The 21,402-nt window shown below is 39.2% G+C and overlaps 1 long non-coding RNA gene across 2 annotated transcripts in view; it reads right to left on the bottom strand.

The window, feature by feature from the left end:
- LOC146563666 (uncharacterized) overlaps positions 1-21,402 on the bottom strand; it is a 65,290-nt gene that overhangs the window by 42,825 nt on the left and 1,063 nt on the right. The window lies entirely within an intron of this gene.

Below are 21,402 nucleotides of genomic sequence, written 5' to 3'. Positions count from 1 at the left end.
CCCTGGGTTTGGCAACAATCGACTCAATACAGGCGAACCAAAATGGAGAAAGAGAGAGCTGCTGTTTTTCTATCAGTTAGATGAGCAGATTACATTCAACACTGTATTTTCTTAAGATTTGGGGCAACTAAAAGGAAGTAAGCGCGAGCCGAGCTGAGTTTGAATGCGATTGTTTTTTTGTCCTGTATTCATGCAGGTGTTTGTTTGGGCTTGTGACTGTTTATAATATGCATTTAGTGAGTCTGTGGCTGCGTGTGTGTGTGTGATTGTGTGCAGCTCAGTTAACTCACAATCCCTCAGCACCCTCTTAAATCTATACCCAATAAAAATCAGCACCGTCTCGAAAAACAAAACCCAGGGAAACATCTGTAAAACATCGATTTTGCAGATTGCAAACCAACTGCATGGCTAATGAGAAAAGAAATCATTTTTGATTAATTAACCTAAAAATTGGAGAATCTAAGCTGCCACCAGGGAGATGACAAGTGGTGCAGGCCCGATCACGCAGAAGGAGGAAGGACATACAGTAAAGCCGCTGAAGAAGAAGGAAAGCGCTCCAGGAATGCTAGTAGCTGAGGTATGGCTCCCATTACTGAGCCAAAATCACCAAGAGTCTTTGTGGTGATCAAATAGAGGAGTGAAATATTTTCCACTCAGTGATTGTGCCCATTTATTCAGGAAGAGAAAAAAAGATGTTGGTTAGCTATCAGCTTGCTTGGAATTCACTGCTTTACAGTGCGTTAGTTTCAGTTGTGTTATTTGAGGGAGGGGGTTAACCCGGATCACAGCAGCAGACAGATACAGACGCAGTTCAGATGTTTTCTGGCTGTAGTCACAGATGTGTCCCACCTACTTTGGATAATGCAACACACTCCCTTCCAGCTTTTATTGGATCTGCTTCAGTCTTTTGTCACTCTTGCTGGGACGCTGTTTATGGGTTGTAGCCTTAAAATACTGTTACGTAGGATTGCCACAGGTAAACTTTAGTATTTAAATCATATCCTCTCCACTGTGTGTAAATATAATTGTGTGAAGTCCTCAATATTACAAGGCCAATTAATAGAATGTGTTACTGCAACTATAGCATGCATGAAATATTTTTTAATAGGTATAATTAGTAGGATTCCAACTTTTTAAAAACCAAACAAACTGTAAAATGGCAGCTGTTCAATGAACACGGTACCACATTTATGCAGTTTGAACAAAACACGCACTCATACTCAAGAGTTGTGTTCTGCTCGCACACACACAATTGAGGGAGGGTGTAGAGAGCCAAGTTGAGCTGCACTCACAACACAGCTGGTTGTCCAAGGTCAATAAAGAACTCGGAGTGTTTATTTGTCCATGTGTTTTATTTGCTTTCTAATACAGCAGAGGTTCAGATTTGAAAGATCTACTTGAAAAGAATCACAGTGTCTAAAGAGTGTGGGAAATTTCCACTCACCATAGAGGTTTTTCTGTCTCCCCTTCCTCTTTTTTCAATTCTATTAGTTTTTCATAATTCATTACCATCCTGCCTATTTCCCCCTGGTGTCTTCATTTTACCCCTTTTTTCCTCCTCGAGGAAGCACAATAGTCGTCCCCTAGCAGCTCACTAGGGTGTTGCAGTAACAACCTCCTACCCCTCTGATGGCTAGACAGTGGGCCATTGTAAAGCTGAATCGCCATGGATTTATGGCCATAGTCCTGAGTTCCCAGAATGCAATGTCACTCTGTCACGCCGTCATCAATCTGCTGTCTCTGACCAAAGACAAAGCGGGAAAAAATAGCAGCTCAGAAAAGTGGCACAACAGCGTGAGCGATACTTCTTTATGCATTATCTAATTTTTATCAGCTCCCTCTCTGTCCTAGGTAAAATGCGTGGGCACAAAGAGCTCCATTTAATCAAGACATGTATAGGTGCAATGACATGAGGCATCATCTACTATTTCCAGATTGAGCAATTAAGAACTGGCTGGTTGAGTGCCAAATGTGCCTTTGTGGCAAATGAACACGTCTTCTCATGCCAAACTTTTTCAAGACGTTTAATCTTCATTAAGCTATAAAACCTCCAGCACAGGAACACATTGACATCCGCTAATAACTCAACACAACTTTTAAATATGAAAAAAAATTGGTCAGAAGTTAACTTGATAGGAAAACATTTAGAAGTGTCTTTATCTTAACACTTTTTCCTTACAAAAAAGTCTGTTGCTATAGACTAATTGCTGGAATCTCTCCTTCTTCTCCTACTTCTCAGAGTTATCCCACATGATCTACAAACCAATGTCCTAAACATCATAAATTAGCTTCAGAAAGAACGGCTGGAGTTTCTGTGCTTCTATTATGAATAAGAGAACCAAACCTACATCCTCATGATTAATGTGCTCTCAAACCCTTCTCATAGCCATGGTAACCAGGGCAGTATGCCACGCCGTTTAGAGAGTAAAAGTTGTGTTTTTTCCCCCAAGTCTCTCACTGGTATCTCCTCATTGCCAAACACTTTACATACTAGATTTTTGAAACTGGAAAAAAAAACCTCACAGAATATTCTGCTTCTGCTAAATGTTGTTACATAACATGCTAACACAATAAACAGCAAACATGCTTACAGTGATTCCACTTTACTTGTCTCTCTTCCCTCAGATGCTTTTGAAAATGTTATATAGAATATGTGAGATGAAAGGCCCTCGTGTCATGCTACAGTCACGACACGTAAATCATAAGAGAAGTACAGGGATATTGGATTAAACAGCAGTAATTTCACTTAATAATCACGTACGGAAACAGACACGACCGAAACAGATGTCTTCACGTGGCGTTCCCAAGCTGAGGTTTTCAGGGGAATTTATAGAAGTGGAAAGACTAAAGAGGCTTTTCACTGTAGGAAAATGCTATTGTAAGACCCGGGAAAGTCAACTAGTCATAAAGAAGGACAGTTTTTGTTTTTTTTGTTTGTTTGTTTTCCAACCACAGGACTCAATAATAAATACATACAAGCTTGTGTTAAAAAAACAGCTGAAGGAAATTCCCGAACATGATCAGTCATTTTTCTGGTAACTATAAAGGAACAACAATTGTGTAAAATACCTTATAATTGATTTTCATGCTATAAAAAGCATAAATAAACACATTTAATTTTAAAAAGATTAAGAAGAGTTACATTGTTGTCTTGTGTACAAACTGCACAAAATAATAAATAGGAGAAAAAACATGCTTTCAGGTAAGAGGAGCTTTTATATGCTCGCAATAAAGCAGAGCATTCTTTTTTAGATGTCCATAAAATAAAATGCTGAATGGACTTATAGAGGCACGGGCAAATGCGAAGTGTGAACATTAAAGAAGAGGAGAAAGGGAGAGAAACTCACCCACTGTGATAGAGCTGCGATTATAAGTTTGCTGTTGATGCCTCGGATCTGTCAGCTACCTGATGTGTGCCTCCTCTAATTTACTGTGTCAATAACACTGCTCTGGAAACATGAGCAGCATGATACATGGAGACGGTTTGCGTGGACTTCCCTCCAAAGTGCCAATTGTTGACAGTATAAAATAAAAAGGAAAAGTGCCATTATCTAAACCACCTCGCACACGCCTTTGCTCTTTGTAGCTACTGCCTTTTTTTCCCTTCTTTAATGTCCCCTAGTCACCAGTGGATGTAAATGCTGTTTAGTTTCCGCTTTACCTACTTAACTGTTTAATCTTCTAAGTTTCCTTGCTTAGTGAATTTTGGTGGAGAAGCTATAGACGAGCCGTATTTCTTTCTTTGTTTTTCTTGTAGTAACATAGCAACATGTAGCCAAACACTTGTTTGAAGAAAGTTTGATTTGCTTTCATTACAGTTAAGGACTGTTTTCTTAGACTAAAGACCTTAACAAGAGGCAACAAAGTTCAATTAAAGGGAGAGTGGAGAGGTGAGCATTGATTTAAAGACAGTATTTCAAACTGCACCCCAGAGTGCAGAGCAGGTCTCTCACACCGATGACACTAATTCTTAAGGGAAATTCATGTTAGTTGGTGTCTAGACGTTTTATTACTTGACCAGGGCACCAAAGGACAGCTAGCTTCTCATTTTCAAGACTCAACTAAGTATGTTTATGAGCAAAAAAGTTCACGTAAACACATCATTTTCAGTGACACTTCAAGATGTGAAGTTCAGTTTATTAGTTTACTAATAATCACAGGTATTTGTTAACAGCATGCTATAATTAATGCTACTGTACATTAATTATTAGCTAACAAGCCGGCCTGTGGACTTACCTTCCGATCGCTCAGTTTGTGACTTTGCACAGTGAACTTGTCTGAGCTAAAGCTGAGGGCAATTCTTTGAGTCTGCTACAAAGCCAACAACACCAACAGCAGTCACATTTCTCAGTCAACCTTTCTCACTTTTTTGAGTGTGTCATTACACAAACTCAAAAAATCAAAGAGAAAAGCAGGGCGGAAAAAAGGGGGCTGCCACCAAAATATCTAACACTACACTAAGCAAATATTAAACCAGTCAAAAACAGTCAGTCGCTTACATCAGAGTGACACAGGTCAGGGTTTAGCCAAAATTTTGGAAAATGCTGCAGCACATTTCAATTACACACACACACACACACACACACACACACACACACACACACACACACACACACACACATATACTTGCTAAGTATTATTATTCATCCTAAAACTGAGGGCTTTAAGCACCGCTGTTTAGTAAAAGCTGCTGGGGTCTCAGAGGTACCCCACAAGCCCTTTGGCTGTAGCCATGTGACTCCCATTGAAGCGCTGCGATCATAAGAGCAATCTCACTCCGAACTCACTGCATCTAAATCCAAACCTCATCTGCTTAAATCTAAATAAGCAGGTTTGCTGGCCAATCATAACCAAATATTTTGAAAAAAATGAAGACAAAACTAAGCAGTGACTGTTAAACACAAGACAACCTGCGTGCTCCAAGTTCACACTCCTGTTAGTCACACAACTGTCACACAACCCAACCTGCTCATTGTGTCCTTTAAAAATCAGTTGCAACGTTGTATTCACCTTCAAAATAATGATTATAGATACACTACACAGTATTTATTAGCATTTTTTAAGTTTTATGACAAAAACTGTTCCTTAGTTGTGAATTTGTTGTTAATTAACAAACAAACTGGTGTTTATTTCTCATGTTTTTACCACTTTTATCCGAGTATTAAAACGTGAAATAAATGGGAAATAGAGGAAGTAATTCTCCAGTCAGGTGGCGTTAAAGCGCTGCTGAAGAAGAGGGCACGGGGCAGAAACAGAATATTTAACAGAAACATACAGTCTCCATAAACACACACACACCTCTGATATTTTCATCAGCTGCAAGCTTTAATCTTGTGAGTGAATCGTAATCTTGAGCACGCCCGGGAATATTTACTATCTATTGTTTTATTTTATTAAATGTCAAATTTTACATTTCACTTTTTCCACCAGAGCCAAAAGAATTGGAACACTTTTTGAAACATTTTCAGATTTCTTAAACGCAAAATAAATGTGCATGAATCTTTTGTTTTTCTTCTTTTCTAATTTTCATTAATGTAAAAATAATTGCCACACATTTTACATGACTCGCAATCAATTCAGTTAAAGAACGGCAATTTTAAACCCTAAAAAGAGAAAGAGAGATGTTTGTTTTCAGAGAGCAAAAGGGATAAAACCTCAACATATTTCCATACAGCAGGTTTATAAATTGCATTTTTCCCAGTGCTTAAATTGTGATCTTAGATTCATTTTGCAAACCACAATTAATTCAAAAAGTCCATCTCCAAATTGCTTTTGAAGTGAAAGGAAATTGTATAGATCAAGATTATTTTAATTCGTTATTCAAAAAGTATCATTACTTTATAACTTTCTATTCCTTTGTTATTTAAGAGTACTCTTAGTCTAATGTGTTTCCATTTACATGGATTTCACACTTTGAGAATAGATTCTTTTCTTTTTTTCCACCAGTACTTACAGCAGGGAAACATATTTTACTACCTATGAGCTAAATCAAACGAGTTACTGCGAAGGACGTGCAAAAAAACATTTAGATTGGGAAAAAATAAGGAAACCTTTTCCCACTAAATGCATTTGTCATTTAATTTGAATATAGTGCAAAGATGCAAACTTCAAAACAGGCACACACATACATGTACACACACAAACACACACAGTTGATTAGCAGGGCTCCTGTGAGTGTGTGTCACGTTTTAGTGGAAAATTACAGCTCTTTCAACAATTCCTCAGTCGGAATCCCATTCTAAAGTGGATTTTATCTGCAAATCACAATTATTTTGTTCATGCTCTGTTTTAATGGGCACACCCGCTGGGCTGAAGAAGACACTTCTCTATTCATAAATGTATTACTGCTGGGGAATCATTAACTTATTGTTAGCAGCGCGACTGATGGCTTATTGACATGACAACATTCAACCAACACTTTTGTCTTTAAGCCGGGCATCCATATCACTGAAAACAATGTCATCTACCCATTTTCACCACTCCCCCTTGTGTGTTTGAGCTTAGTGGAAGGCTTCTCGGTGACTGGGGGGAAAAGAAAAAAAACGCACCCAGCAAGACATAAGTGTAGGCTGGGTTTCTGGGAAGACTGAAGAGGTTTCTTTATGATGAGGAATAAGAAAAACAAAGGCACCAGATGCCACAGTAAATTTGACAAAAGGGTGTGAGATGATGTTAGACAGAAATTGCTGTTTGCTGAAAATGATATAGTGCTTCTGTTTGTGTCAACTTAAGAGAATAGTGATCGAAGCCTAAATAGTGGCAAATCAGAGCGGGGAGGACAAATTGCCATGTGCGGATTATCTGAGGAGCGAAGCCCCGTCTGATATTTATGGCTGGAAATGCAGGAGAGTCATAGAGTCAGACAGTTTGCACAGATGGTGGCCATCCTCGGTCAACATTCAAATAAAAATGGAATGAGCGTCTCCCTCTGTGTCCGGCTATTCCTCTGTCAGCGAATGCAGACACAGATAAAAGGACAGGGTGTAAAAGTGTTTAAGTAGCCAGAAGTTGTAAAGAAGGAGGTGGGGGGAAAAAAAGAAAGCTTCTGCAATCCTTTCTGCCTTGTTGAACTTTATTAAATTCTGTCATTCTCTCCTTCCTGTCTGACTCCCATTGTCAGCTTCCTCTCATGCGTAACTCGGATTTTTTTTTTCCTTTTATTTATTTATTTTTTTTACTTTTCGCAGAAGTGTTGTTGAGGACATTCAGACTGAAAGAATGTGATGGTGGTAATCATAGCACCACCTAAAAAAATCACACCGAGATGAATCAAAACGTCTGGAATGCGTGCTGACCGCTTATTGCGAGAGAAAATGTCCACCTAATCACTTTTTCAGTGGTCTGATTGGGGCTGTGCTCACTGGGTGGTTGTGAGTAGCTGCTCATAGTTTACAAGAGATTGCTTAAAGCCTAAATCATTTTTATTGCGTCATCATAATCGCAGTGAATTCAGACATTGACTGCAGTGCATTTTAAACATTTGCAAATTAAAGTGACATCCGCTGTCAGCTGCCAGCCTAAAAAGTACTAGTTATTGATGTGACATTAACCACTAGTTTATTAGAAAAATCCCTAAAATAACAGATGGAATAACTTTATACCAGTACAACACTACTACTTTGTTTCTTCTTTCCATCTTTTACCAGAAAAAGTACATTATGAATGGGAAACACAGCTCTAAGTACTAACAACTGAATAACACCACGGTTGTAAGTTACACCATTATTCTTAGTAACACTAAGATGAAGGTCCTACTTGGAGAAGTTTGAGATACCTGTGTGAATCACAGCTGCTATCTGTGGGTTTTTTCAGCTATTTTTTTCCTCTCCGTCTAAGAGACGAGTTTGATCTTGAAGTATGTCTGTTGTCTGGCCATTCATTACAGCGCCTATGAAAGCCACGCTAATGGATATGAAAGGCAGATCAATTGTCCAGGAAAGGGGAGATTAGGGAGGGATGAGTCACTATATTCCTCCTTCTTGACAAGCACGTCATGCCTCGCAGCCTCTCCGGAGATGTCCCCGATTGATGCCTATCTTTCATCAGTTTGGCTTTAATCTGACATTCCACGTGCTTCATAATCATATCAGCAAAAAAATCTATATCGCATCAGCCGTTCTTTCCCACCTGTAGAGCAGAATATACGTTCGCCTCTATGGAACCAAGGGAAAAAAAAAAAAAGGAGCGAGAGGCACGTCTTTATCTATTGATCACATTTTGAAGAAGACACAAAAAAACACTGCGAGGAGATGAACAGAAAGGGTAAGAAAAGGCTGTTCCCTAAAACAAACAGTGATTGTGAAGTGAAATTCTGCGAAGAAGTGGCAGACTCTCTCTTGGTGCCGGCCAAACAAACAAACAGTGGGGCGAGACAAAGTGCAATCACTGACCTTTGTTCAAAGAAGCCATCTAATCTGTTTCCACTTTACTTAATTAGAAAAAGCAGAGGGATTTTTAATGTGCACAGTGTTAATGGGAAACAGCTCACAGGTGCTAATTAAAAAGAAAAAAAATACTGATCTCTTTGGTAACTTTGAGTCCATCAATCTATATGTTCATCCATTAAAAACATAGCCAACTTATCTGCGATTAGATGTTCACTGTTATTATATCCCAGTATTTGTACAGTAAATGAATCAGCGTTTGTTCCTCAAACATATACACACCTATGCGCTGTGAATTACAGGGTCTGGCCTTTGTCAAATGCGGTAGCTGAGTAATTGAAGCCTTTTCTCTGTATGGCTGACGGCTTTCCCCCTACTGAAGGCTGCATCCTTATGCAGGCACTGATTAAATACTGCTTTACAGGATCGACAGAGGTACCATGTGTGCCCCCGAGGTGGCAAATGTATTCGCTTCCTCTTTGACTTTGTCTGTTAAAATAACACAACGCTGGGCTGCTCCGCTTAGACAACCCGTTTGTGTTCAACGGACCACTCGGAGGGTGCCAGCTTTATTATAACTAAAATAGCAAGAGCAAACGTAAAAATTATAATTAATATTTACAGCTTTACATCAAAGCTCTCTGTGAGTCTACACACACCACAGCTACCTTTCAGTTTATAAAGGAGAAGCTTCATACATGACTACACTCACCAAATCCCACCGCAGCTTTATCAGTTAAAAAGAAAAGTTTGTTTTCAAATTCCTATAACGAGCAGTGCTGTTAACCTGTAGTTCCACTGCAGTTTACAGTGCTTACTGATGGATATCACAGTTTTTAAGGTGGTGCAAATAGCAGCTACTTATAAGGCAACTCAGGATTCTACTGTTAATAACATATTAATGATGCCAGAGGAGTCACTAGTTCCTAAAGTACTTGTAAATTCTTTGTTTGATACTTTTTTTCTTTAACAAAGAGTAATAACTAACACAAAACTTTACTTGAGAAGCAGATAATGATAAATTAATGATAATCATGTGTGTGTGTGTGTGTGTGTGTGTGTGTGTGTGTGTGTGTGTGTGTGTGTGTGTGTGTGTGTGAAATATATTTTCGTGGTGACACAGCTGATGACTGTAGTGATTGTCAATTGTAGTTTCTGTTATTTCACATTCCTTATGCTCCCCTGACCAGCTGACACAGTTAGAGAAAGGTGATATAATCACTAATTAGTGTCATTTGAAGATAATTAGTAAAATATTTGGCCACATTTAGTGAAATCTCATTCAACCCCAACATAGAATAACCATGTTAACCGTGTCTGTGTACTTTTTTGTGCACAAGTTGTCATTCTATCCAATGTCCCAAAATATAGTCTTGTACAGCACTAATATTATATCTTTTATACAATAGTTTTCTTAATAAGAAAAAAAATACAAATGATTTCTTTCTTACATGATACAGGACCCAGCAGCTGATGAGCTCAACCCCATGTTATGCACCCTTGACCACATTAAAGCCCCCCCCTTTGAATGGGCAGTGTGTGGTCTGCCTCTCAGGGACGGCAGGGGGACACAGGAAACAAATTAGCTTTCTTGACCTTGGCCCAAGTTTCCCTTCCACCCTTCACCCCTCCTCCTCAATGCCCTTCATCTAGCCACTTCAAGGGTCAGCTGGATGACAACACGCCTCTGTTGTCCTCCACAGTGGGGATATATTCAGATGAGAAGCTCTTAGGGCTGACGTGCATCATAGGAAGTGAGTTTTATGAGTTCATTTTCTATATGAGGACAACTGGTTGTGGTCAAGATGATTACTAGGGGAAAACGTCATATTTATGGTGCTGGGTAATATAGTCATTTTCAGGGTACATGCAAATAACAAAGAGGTTTCTTTCACAGATTAAAGGGAAAAAAATAAAGCGTGATCATGAAAGGGTTAATATAAGGTGACGAAATTTCAGCATGGAATTAAACAGTGAAATCGCTTGAAGAAAGAGCATTTCCTGACATCGTGAAGCTTTCCCACCCTCATTCTCAAGTTCAGCACTGCTGTCTCACACGCACACAGACACGCACACACGGTCATGCAAACACATTGCAAAAGTAGATTTTCTCCCATCTTAATAAGTTTAAAATCTTACATAAGAACTCAGTTGCAGCGCCACTGCCCGGGCCTAAAATGAGAGACCTTTGGCCGTGTGTGAAAAGAATCCTTTCAATGATAGATATTGGATTGTAACACCGGTAAGCAAATCTAATTCTCCCAGTTCACGCAAAAGCACGTGCATCGGTGTTCAGCCTGAGAGCAAAAATAACCTATGGTGTCCAGGGGATGGAAGTAGCAGCACATATTAATGCTCATACTCTTCATTGATCTATGAGGACTCCTTAATCTTGTGGGCAGCTTCCACCTACGTATATTTCATAATGTGATACACTGTGCATCGATAACACTGGTAAGGGCCTATACTGTCTCATGCTGGCTCACAGCATTTATTGATCCCGGAGTGAAGTAAACATGTCTTTAACACGCGGGACTGTCACTCCTGGCAGATATACAAAAATTGTCAAGGCAAGAGCCTCGTTATTAGACGCTCTAATGATGAAGGGAATCGATAGTTAACAATGACAAGATATCATCTGAGAAGTTAATAACTGTCTACATGGAAAATGAGGAGGTTAAAAAAGCCTGCTCTGTGGGGTTAGGGGAAAACAAGCACTTGTTGAAGACACATTTATTGTTCACCACTTTCAGCTCTGTGCTGGGGATTATTTATGTGCTGTATGATTCAATTGCTGTTCTGGGAATGGATAACAAAAAATACATACAGTAAAATGACTCAGGGGTATGGCTTTGGCAGAGTACCAAATTGACCATATCCTTGTGACTAAACGGCGGCTCAAGCCAGAGCAATTTCCTCTGCATTATGGGCAGACGGCCAAGTAAAAATGATTATAGGTGCGAGCTTTGAGCAATGTTTAAGCACTCCTGGTTTTTCAAAACCAGAGGTCCTGGATACTGGTATATTTTTGCACTAAGGCTGTTGCAGCCTAGTTTGTTTGTGCAGCTCATGCTTTTTCACGACAAAACATACAAAATGTGGCCTGGTTAATATTCAGTCAGCCTTTCCTTTACTCTTTAAAGATCATTTTTCATTTCCCATTCAACGTTTTCCCCTATTTTCAGGCAAATATTTACTTTTTTATAACCTATATTTGCGTTGCTTCTAGTTATTGAGACTGAACTCTCTTTTTGATTAGTTCTTTCTTTTTTGCTACTATAACATTAGAATTATTTCATATGTGAAGGTGGTTTCCCAAGAACCTGGAGAAAACATACAAATAAACCCCAAAATAAAAAATGTCCTGCCAAAAAACCAAAACAAACAAATGAAATAGCTAACGGATAATAATAATAATAATATGAATAACTAGCTAATAACTAGTTGAAGAGTCTGACCGCTGGGTAAACCATATGCCACCAGTTGCTGATGACACTGGCAAGTGTGTGTGGATTCCTCTAAACTGAGATCACATGGCCGGCAGTCTGAGTCCAGACAGTAGGAAGTGAAAGTGCTACTGCAGCCACAACACAGGTCATATCTCAGTTGTACAGTGCAATAGGTCTTCTCGTTTTACACACAAAACTTACACAAAAAAGACAGAGGAAGAGGCTCAGTTTAAATGATGCAACAAGCAGGCAATGTGAAGATTTAGGAACTGTGAACACGCACTTTTTATTGAAGACAGAACAGGAGAAATGACCAGATATGATCTGTAAATTAAATCAGTCTCGCTCGTTATTTCACACGGTTACCATAAGTGCACATCTCCACCAACCAATCAAACTCACTGTAACTGTCTACATATTTTTTATTTCCAAAACGAGTCGGATCAAAGTTTAATGAGTTACTGCTTTGACTTTCTTTCCAATCCGTTTCTAAAAACTGCTGCTGACAAATAGATGCGCCATAGATATCAAAGTATTATCAGCGTAGCTATTTGTTAAGAAATAAAGGCGAGGAAGATCCTTTTTATAAGGGCTGCCTGCGTTATCAAAATATCACTGCTCACAGTTTCATTAGAGAGCTCTCTGTTTTTTAAGTATCTTAATGAGCTGAACCTTGAAAGCCTTTTCGGGGGGGGGGGGACAAACTGCAGGTTCCTCAGCTTGATTTTGTTTTATCAGTGTTGTCTTACATCAAGAGAGGGACAGAAGGGCAAGCTTGTGTGGTCTGACAAAGACGGCGGCAGATGTGGAAGTGTGAAAAATAAAATGAACTGGGTATAGCTATTTGTGTGCAATGAAGAAAGACATAAAAAAGCAGCTTTACGCTGAGATAGTTGCTCTAAATGAAATACCTGCAGATTGCATGTTGCTTTGCATTCGCAGGGGTATTCAATTTTAATTAGGGTTTTGGAGACATCTTTTATCAGACTGTCACTAATCTCTCTCTCTCTCTTACTCTCTCTCCCACCCACTTTCTCTTCTCTCAGACACACACACACACACACACACACACACACACACACAGGCTAACATATGAAAATGCAAAAATAGAGCCACTAGAAAGAAAGAAGCAAAAAAATGTAAAAGAAAATCAGAAGATTTTATGCAACAATTTGTCTGATACACACGTTATTAAAAAAATAAAATGGGAACAAAACCTTTGTCCCGTTTCATTTTTAGAGGAAAAACCATTAGCTCTCCTGTTTAATTGCCTTTTCTTTGGGGCAAAGGTGATAATTAATTTGGCTCTGGGAGAAACACAGTAACAAGAATACAGATATATACAAATATATTAAAAAATGTTAAATTGTATCTTGTCTTCAGGGGTCGGGGAGGATTATAATACTCTGCTGTCCAAGGAAAAAAAGGTTTGCTATTTTAGATCCTAAATGACCACGATTTAGAGAAACTACATTTAAGCTGAATGTTTTACAGCTGTAGCCCCAGCTAAGAAATCCCTAAGAAATCATGCCCCTGCCTCACAGAGCTTCGCTTAATATGATGACAAAATTTTATGCCCAAAAAAATGATTTTAAAAAGACTGAAATAAAAATAAAACACATGACATGAGCTTTCTATACTGCAGTATAGTCATAATGATACGTTTTAAAAACAGCCTCTCAACATAGCCGTAAAAACAAAGAAAAAAAAGGCAAATTCTAGCTATAAAATGTCCTCTTCCGCCCTTGCATTCTAGCTGTGTGTGGTGTGGTGGTTAGCTTGTCTCCCTCTCTTCATTCCTGGCCCTCTTCCATTGTTAGTCACCTTGTTTATTGGCTGGAGCAGCCGTGGCGTACTGGACATCATCTGAAACTACAAACGACAGGATGCAATAAGCTGGAGAATAGCAGCAATCTGAGGAAAGTTCTCCATTCACCAGAGCTCCCTAACTCTCTGTCTTCTTATCCTGGGCAGAAAATAAAAAAATCAATACGGGCTCACAGGGCTTGATAAAAGTGCTGGACAGGGAGAGAGGCAACCCTGGATATAGTAAATTAAAGTGATCAAAATTTTCCAGTCGAGTCAGCCCGCAGCCTACATAAACTAACAACCCTGTCTCCACAACTGTCCGTCATCCCCCTCCACCATCTTCATCCTCTGCTTCAGCATTATTTCAATTTTTCAGTTTCTCTGGTTTGCTCTGCTTTTCTTTTCTCTTAATTTAGTTTTCAGCTGTAGACCTTTTTTTTTTTTCAGAAATTCCACATGTGAATCAATGAAACATAATTTTTTATTCTTGTTTTCTAATAAATATGTAAAAAAAAAAAAAAAAAGCAAATGGGGAAGAGAGAAATGAGTTTGAATTAAACTAGGACCTTTCTGCTTAGGCTTGTGAGCTATTCTCGAACAAAACACCGACTCAACAATCAGAAGCAAAATACTGTTCTCGCAATTTTCTGTATATATTTTCTATTGCCATGATGTCTTTGCAAAAGTACTAAGCTCAAGCAAAACTCTCCTTAAACAATTTTTTTTCCCATCAGCTGAAGGCATCTGCTAACGTGCGCTAATGCTATCCTAGATTCCCATACACAAGACTTAAACAAAGCTACTCTGGGAGTCGCTTTTCCTTTTGGGTTTGAGTTGAAATATTTTTTTTTCCCAACATTAATCCTGCATGCTGAAAAAGCAAACCCATAAGCATATCCAGTGCCGAAATGTGATGCCAGAGGCACCTGATCAAGACAAATCCTGCAGACCAGGACTCTAAACTTTCATTTGTGTAGCAGTGAATCTGTGTATTTACATTCGCACAAATACATCCTAATGATATACAGGTTTCCACACAAACAAAAAGTTACGACACATTTTATTTTCCACTTTGTATAAATTCAGTATATTTTTCTTTGGTCTGCAACAACACGGATATGAAGTTCGTGAACAGCTAAATCTTATTTTTTAGGACTAGACTCTAACTTACTTTACTGGGTGATTAAGCATATATTTATTTGTTTAAATGGTTGAAAATGGGGCTGATGATAGCAGTGACCCTTCAGTAAACTGTAAAGTCACAGCCAGCTTAAAATTCAAAAAGAAAAAAAAAATAATATCACTATGCAGAGTTTATGGTAAACCTACGATTTTTTATGTATAAGGGTAAAAATATTTATACTAATACTTCTTCATTTATTTTTAAGTAAACATTAATAACCTCATCTTTAATCAGGCTGCATGTAAAGAAGGGAAACTATATCCTTACAGTCGTCATAATGAGTCAACAAACTCTCACAGTATTACTAATGATTGGTCCGTGTAAATCCTCATGCTGGTGATGCTGAGAAAGTGTTAAATATATAGTTTGATGATACACAGTGTGTAACTTGTGAATTTTACATTGTTTTTACATGATATCACTTTAACTGCTGTGTACTACCACACATACACTAATTCAATTACAGTAATTCCGGCAGCAGCTGACTCACTCTGCTAACATACACCCACTGCCAGCCCACACAGGGCCTCCTTGGCACCTTGTCCACCTAACAGTAAGACGGGATTAATGGGGATTGGCCCATGCAGTCCAGTCTCATGGTGTGTGAGCTTTAACACGGAGCTAATCTGATATTCAAGCTCAACAGTGATAACTGCAGTTTGATGGCTGTGGATGTGGGAAAATATTGAATCAGACTTATCACGTCAGAGGAACTTGTCTGTGTCTGAGGGTTCATCACTTTGATAAGGAATGATCATTGAATAGATATTAAAACATGAAAAAGATTCAGGCAAAGGTGTGACCTTGACTTATGCGCGTGTCCTACAGTATGTGCCAAAGTGACACTGGACGTGTGTGTCAGGGATCAGCTTAAATGAGAGACCAGCCACTTGCTGTGGCCTAATATCCTGTTAACCTGGGTTAGACATCAGACAGCCGTGAGACACTTAAATCCAGCCGTAGCCCAGAGCAACACGCACATGTCCTGTTAGCTCACCGACTGACTTTCCAGGAACCTTAGAACTACCACAGCCTCCAGCCAAAAATCTGTAGAGCCCTTCAGTCTCCTCTTCATATGCTCTGTAAAGTACAACTAAATGCTGATCTTCAAACAGAATAAGACAAAATGTCGTGTTGATAAACTCAACTTGACATCATATAGTTAGTTAGTTGTAAATACATACCTGATACATGAATCATAATTCGTGCATTTTTAACTAAGAAAATACATAGTAAGGAAAGACACGTGTCATCAGATTACAAGTCAAACCAGTCAAGTCAGATGCACTAGTTCGAAGGAGGATTAGCGCTGAATCCTGTTTAACTATGTCTTATTAATCTTGTGTTAGCCATGCACATCCTGATGGTCAAACTCTGCCCTTCTGCTTCTATATTTAACTATTTTAATCTCTTTATAAAGCAAAAGGATTCCAATTACAAATGCCACAGGACTCAATCCAATTGAAAAGCGGTTGGCAGTCCTGTGTTCAACACTTAAAACCTTAAGGAAAGATTATAAAAGGGCCCCTGCGTGTAAATTCAAGAAGCAATGACTTAAATGCATCAGTTTGAAACTATTTGCTTAAGTGTTTCTGTAAGAACAGGACATCGTTTGATTAATTGCACTTCCTTACTGTATGCTCCAGAGTAATTCAAGGAAGCATCACTTAAATTGTTTAAAGCTACTGCATGCAGGATATCTGTAAGCATGCAGGAGTATTAAGATTAGGATTACTAGTTTTAGTGCTGGGAAAACAAATAGTCTGCATGGTATTTCCACCTGTTCTTATTCCTATTTAAATTCTGCCATTCTGCTGAAGCTGCTGGTGTGTCAGTGCTGTACACACCAAAGTGTCTTTAGGTGCTGTGATTCACTAGCATGGCGACACTAAACATCCAGTGCAAACTCTGCTAAAAGAGAAACAAAGATCTCCCTAAAGAGTGCCAAAGGCCACACAAGGAGGCCGGATGAGTGGAAGTAGAATAAATTAGTTTGTGTCTCATGTTCTGTGGGAAATGTGAGTTTTTTTCTGTCTCTCTTAGCGCTGCTTTGTTTTAAATCAGTGTTTCTTTCTTATTGTTAACTTCTTTCCTAATCATTGGCTGTTGTGTTAGCTTTATGCAACAAAATTCCTTTGTAGAGTTCAGGAAAAGATCACAGTTTGGGAATGGACAGAGCCAGGGTATGGGTAAGCAAACCCATAGCCATCACAAACGAAAGTTTGTTCATCACTGCACCCCACAACAACACTCGTGAACTCTAACGGGAACTTCACACATACTAATAGATTGTGAGTTACACATACTAACCGCTGTTTTTCTAGCAGAAGTTTTTGAGGAACTTTGCAGACTTCGTTCCCACACAGACACGTTTTAACAGCTCAGGCTCCCAATGAAATTGCAATTATCTTTGGAGTCTTTTCCAACAACGATAACTTTTTTTTAAACGCAAGTATTTGGCCTTAACCAATTAGCTGTATACCTACTTCTCTGTCTGCTAGTCATTTTTTGTGATTTTTTTTTAAAAGAGGAGAAAGCAAACAAATATATATATTTTTGAATCATCAAGCAATACCAAACTCTTTGAGATATGCATGTTAGCAAATCCAAACAATGTAAACATAGCATACAGAAACATGATTTGTCAATATATAATATATCTCAGACTACTGATAAACCAGAAATCTTCTGGTAGCATATTCATATTCATATTTTTGCTTATGTTTTCACTTGAAATACAACACATCCTTCACACTTGATCTTCTGTGTATGAACAGTTTGGATCAGGTGCTTCAGAAGCTCAGCCTTACCGAGAATGATCGATGAAAATGTTTCCACGTGAACCCACGCACACGTCCATCCCTCCTCTATGCAATGCATGCACACACGCACACCTCCACACACACAAAGCTTGATTTTGAAGGGTCCTTAATCACAACCGAGAAACTGACTGATCAATGACAGATACGAGGGGCTACTGTGCAAATGCTAACAGGAGCTCATTTGCTTTTAAAAATGTATTTATTCTGGTCTATTTTTATCACAGATTATATTTCTTTCGTGTGCTAACGGGCTCCGAGCCCCGCCAAGGTATTAATTAAAATCTAAATACTAAATACTAAATATTGATTGATACGTTATCAGGGCATAGCAGTTGGTCCGCAGGCTATTGATCCAGCCTGTGATTTATTATCATATTTAAGAAAAATCATTTTGCGTGATTACATGAGGTAATGGATTTTTAGCAAGGATGTAATTCTCCCCCCCCTTTTATTTTCGTATCGCGTTTGTTATGTGGAAGGTGGCGCAGACTTCTCAGTTGCATTCGGAGATCGCTGATATCCTAGGTACTGCACCCCCATCCCCCTCTCCCGAGCTTCCCTTTCAGCCCAGCCTGGCCTGCGAGAGACTAAAGCTTGTGTAAGAGAACGATCCCCCCGCTCTTGTCATTGGGAATAATGGGTATTGGGATTACCTCTTTAATCACAACAAAGATTAACAGATGGTATGAGAACAGTTATTAGCAAACATCTTGCACTCATCAAATCAATAAGATGATTTGTAATCAGGCTGTCGGTGCGAGTGAAAAGGGAGCCGGGGCCGTTCCCAGTGAAAGTTCCTGGCAATCAGAGGCTACTGTGTAGCAATTACCTCTCCACAAAATAGGTGCTCTTCCTCCTCTGGCTGGCAGTCCTCCAAAACACACGCCAGACTGATAGCAACATAGGGCATTAACACGGCAAAACACAAAACACTGCATGGGTAACCTTGTATTTGATCAGGTGTTAGGTTGCTGCGCGATTTCATTTCACTTTGTGCCTTTTAATTTGGTGGATCTCGCCTTGTACTTGAAGAGGGAGAAAAAAAATCTAAATGTTTACACATGCTGTCTGTCACTACAAAAGACCGTATAGCTCATTAGCGGGTTGCCATAAATAAGTCAGCGTTGGGGACAAATAAGTGAATACTATAGAAACTATACAGAGAAGGGTTCCCTGTGCAAATATTTCTCCCTGGAGACAGAAAGAGAAAGACTGAGGGTTTGTTGACATAACGGTGCATCCAGAATGGTAAACTGAGGAATCTTCCCCACAAGATGCAACTCCTTTACAGCAGTAATGTTCTAACAGCACTTTGCTTTTTTTTTATGTCTCTGGGACGTGCGGGTGTTGAAGTCTGATATCACTGAGACAAACGCTGCGTCATATTTACTTCCAATTTATTCTACTTCTTAAGTTGAAAACAGTCTGTGAAACACATTCGTGCACAAATGCGCATCTATTTAGATACCAGTACTTAAAAGGAAAAAGTCAGGAATTGTTGGTTTTTTTTACAAAAAGTGGCAACACGGGATCTCTTCAGCTTTACTTGGATGGATATCGTTTTGATTCTAAATGCTGCTTTTAATGCTTGCAGGCTGTTTGCAAGCAATGTCACCTTGTATGCATTTTTGTAGTGGGAACAGCTGAAACAAACTGATGCAACACTGTGGACTGAATGAAGGCAGTCACTTTGGGAGTAAAATACAGAAACACACTTGTGAGAATGTCGAAAATCAGAGGCACAGTGTAAAAATGAGTGCGTTTAAGTTTTATCTCTCTCCACAAATTTGTAAAGATATTGACACACACACACACAAACTTCTAATCGCAAACTACTCATAATGACACAAAATCTCTCAGCGTCCCACACCGACACACACACACTCACAGACACATACCTCTGCACTGTAAGATAGCACAGATATGTGACAGGATTAAGCAAGGCAAATGGTGCCAAAACAATGGCAGTATGAAGTAACTGATGCTGTTTAAAAATTTAGATGCCTGTATTGAACAGACAATGTGGCACACACATCACTGGACCACAGATCCCTGCAGCCCAATGGTCTGGTTTCTGGCTGCTCACATGCATATGGATAATCTCTTTCTAAACAACCCCACAGTCGCATCACGACTGCTACACCGCTGCGCAGACACACTCGGTAGAAAAGCTCACGCTGCACTTGTAAACCTGAAATGGCTTTCAAGTTCAGTGAAAATCATTTTGCCACTATGATATGCAATAAAGCACAGGGAAGCATATTTGTATACTTAAATAGAAACTTACAATTGCACAGTAACTGCAGACAGACACACAGCCCCTCCCCTCGCCCACAGTCACTTGTCGAGTGGCTAATATCTTTCCAAGGTCAAACCTGACAAGGAATTCCAATGAGATTAAGTGTCATCAGTGCGGCTTTAGCCCTTTTCTGCTCATCGTTCTTGGAAATGGCATTAGAGCCACAGATGACCAAGGCCTTGGAGCAGTAAAACCTCTTCCCTTCCTGAGTGGTGGGCCTGGTTGATACAGGAGATATTTGACACAAGGCCTCCAATTCAAACATCAAAGTGCAATAATGTTCTCACGTGTATCTTTATCGAGGAAGCTTACACCAATATAAACCAATCTACGAGCACTGCAGTTTTATCACACGTCGACAGTGTTATTATTTCTGCATGCTGCAGAATTTTATTCAACTTTTTCTCATGTTAATTCTTAATTTTGAATTTTCAAAAGATCCATAGGTTACAGACTCTGAGTCTGTGACTCCTTTTTATTTCAGACCTTGTAAGAGCTGCAGTGGCAAGCCAGCGTCAGTGTTTTTGGCATTCATTTAGGTGTTTTGGGGGCTATAAAGCAATAACAGAAATGTTGCTGCACTCTATATGCAGCAAATGTGCTTTCACACTTAATTTGTTCTGATGACTTGCATGCATATCTCCACACTTTTTCATTCACATGAGGAAGTGGCTCAGTCCAGGAGATAATCCCAGCGTGTTTGTTTGTACACACTTCGAGCAAAGCGACAGCTTATGCCAGTGTGTCAAACAGCATTTTCACATCAAATTTGACACATAGTCCTTTGGCGGCAGCAATGAGCATTTTGTCATCTCCTCTCAAGTGCCAACTCGACGTCCAATTGCGGCCCAGCTACTAATTTAATTACAGTAGCAGAAGAAATGGGCTGATTCAATTCATTTCAATTAAACCTGATGGGACCAGTCAAATCAAATTTTACTCATCTCAGGTACAAGCTGCCTGTCACATTTTATCTCAGCTTGGCTCAAATGAAGCACGATGAGCAGGTCCTGATGATAACTGGAAATATATGGTTGGGTTCTATCAAGCAGACTCATGTGCCGCCTGATCTCTGATTGTGCGATCAGTGTGAGAGCACAACACTCAATTTTCAGAGCAGGATCACAGACAGTTACCACTTAGTTAGAGTCCCAGCTACAACAGCCATTACTTATGCATGATGTCCACAATTATGTATCAAATCGTGTGCAAGTATGTGTGCGTTTAGATATCCAACTAAAAGATGTGTAGCACATAGCAAAAACTATGCAGTGTCTGCTAAAGCTGCACATGAAGTGACTTTCTCTGAACCCCCCCTCAACAAAACTTAATTAAAAAAGAACATACAAACAGTTCTGCATGCCGCAATAAACTTTAGAACACAACTTGTGCTCCTATTTTTTTCATTTTAAAATAATTAAATTTTAAATGCAAATTTCGAAGTATTAAGACATAC

The sequence above is a fragment of the Mchenga conophoros genome, linkage group LG11, assembly GCF_057382185.1.
Source record: "Mchenga conophoros isolate Kocher_MC1m ecotype Shallow Benthic linkage group LG11, M_conophoros_male_GT1.1, whole genome shotgun sequence".
Taxonomy (NCBI): domain Eukaryota; kingdom Metazoa; phylum Chordata; class Actinopteri; order Cichliformes; family Cichlidae; genus Mchenga; species Mchenga conophoros.
The sequence above is the reverse complement of the archived record's forward strand: the minus strand, read 5'-3'. Positions and strand labels throughout refer to the sequence as shown.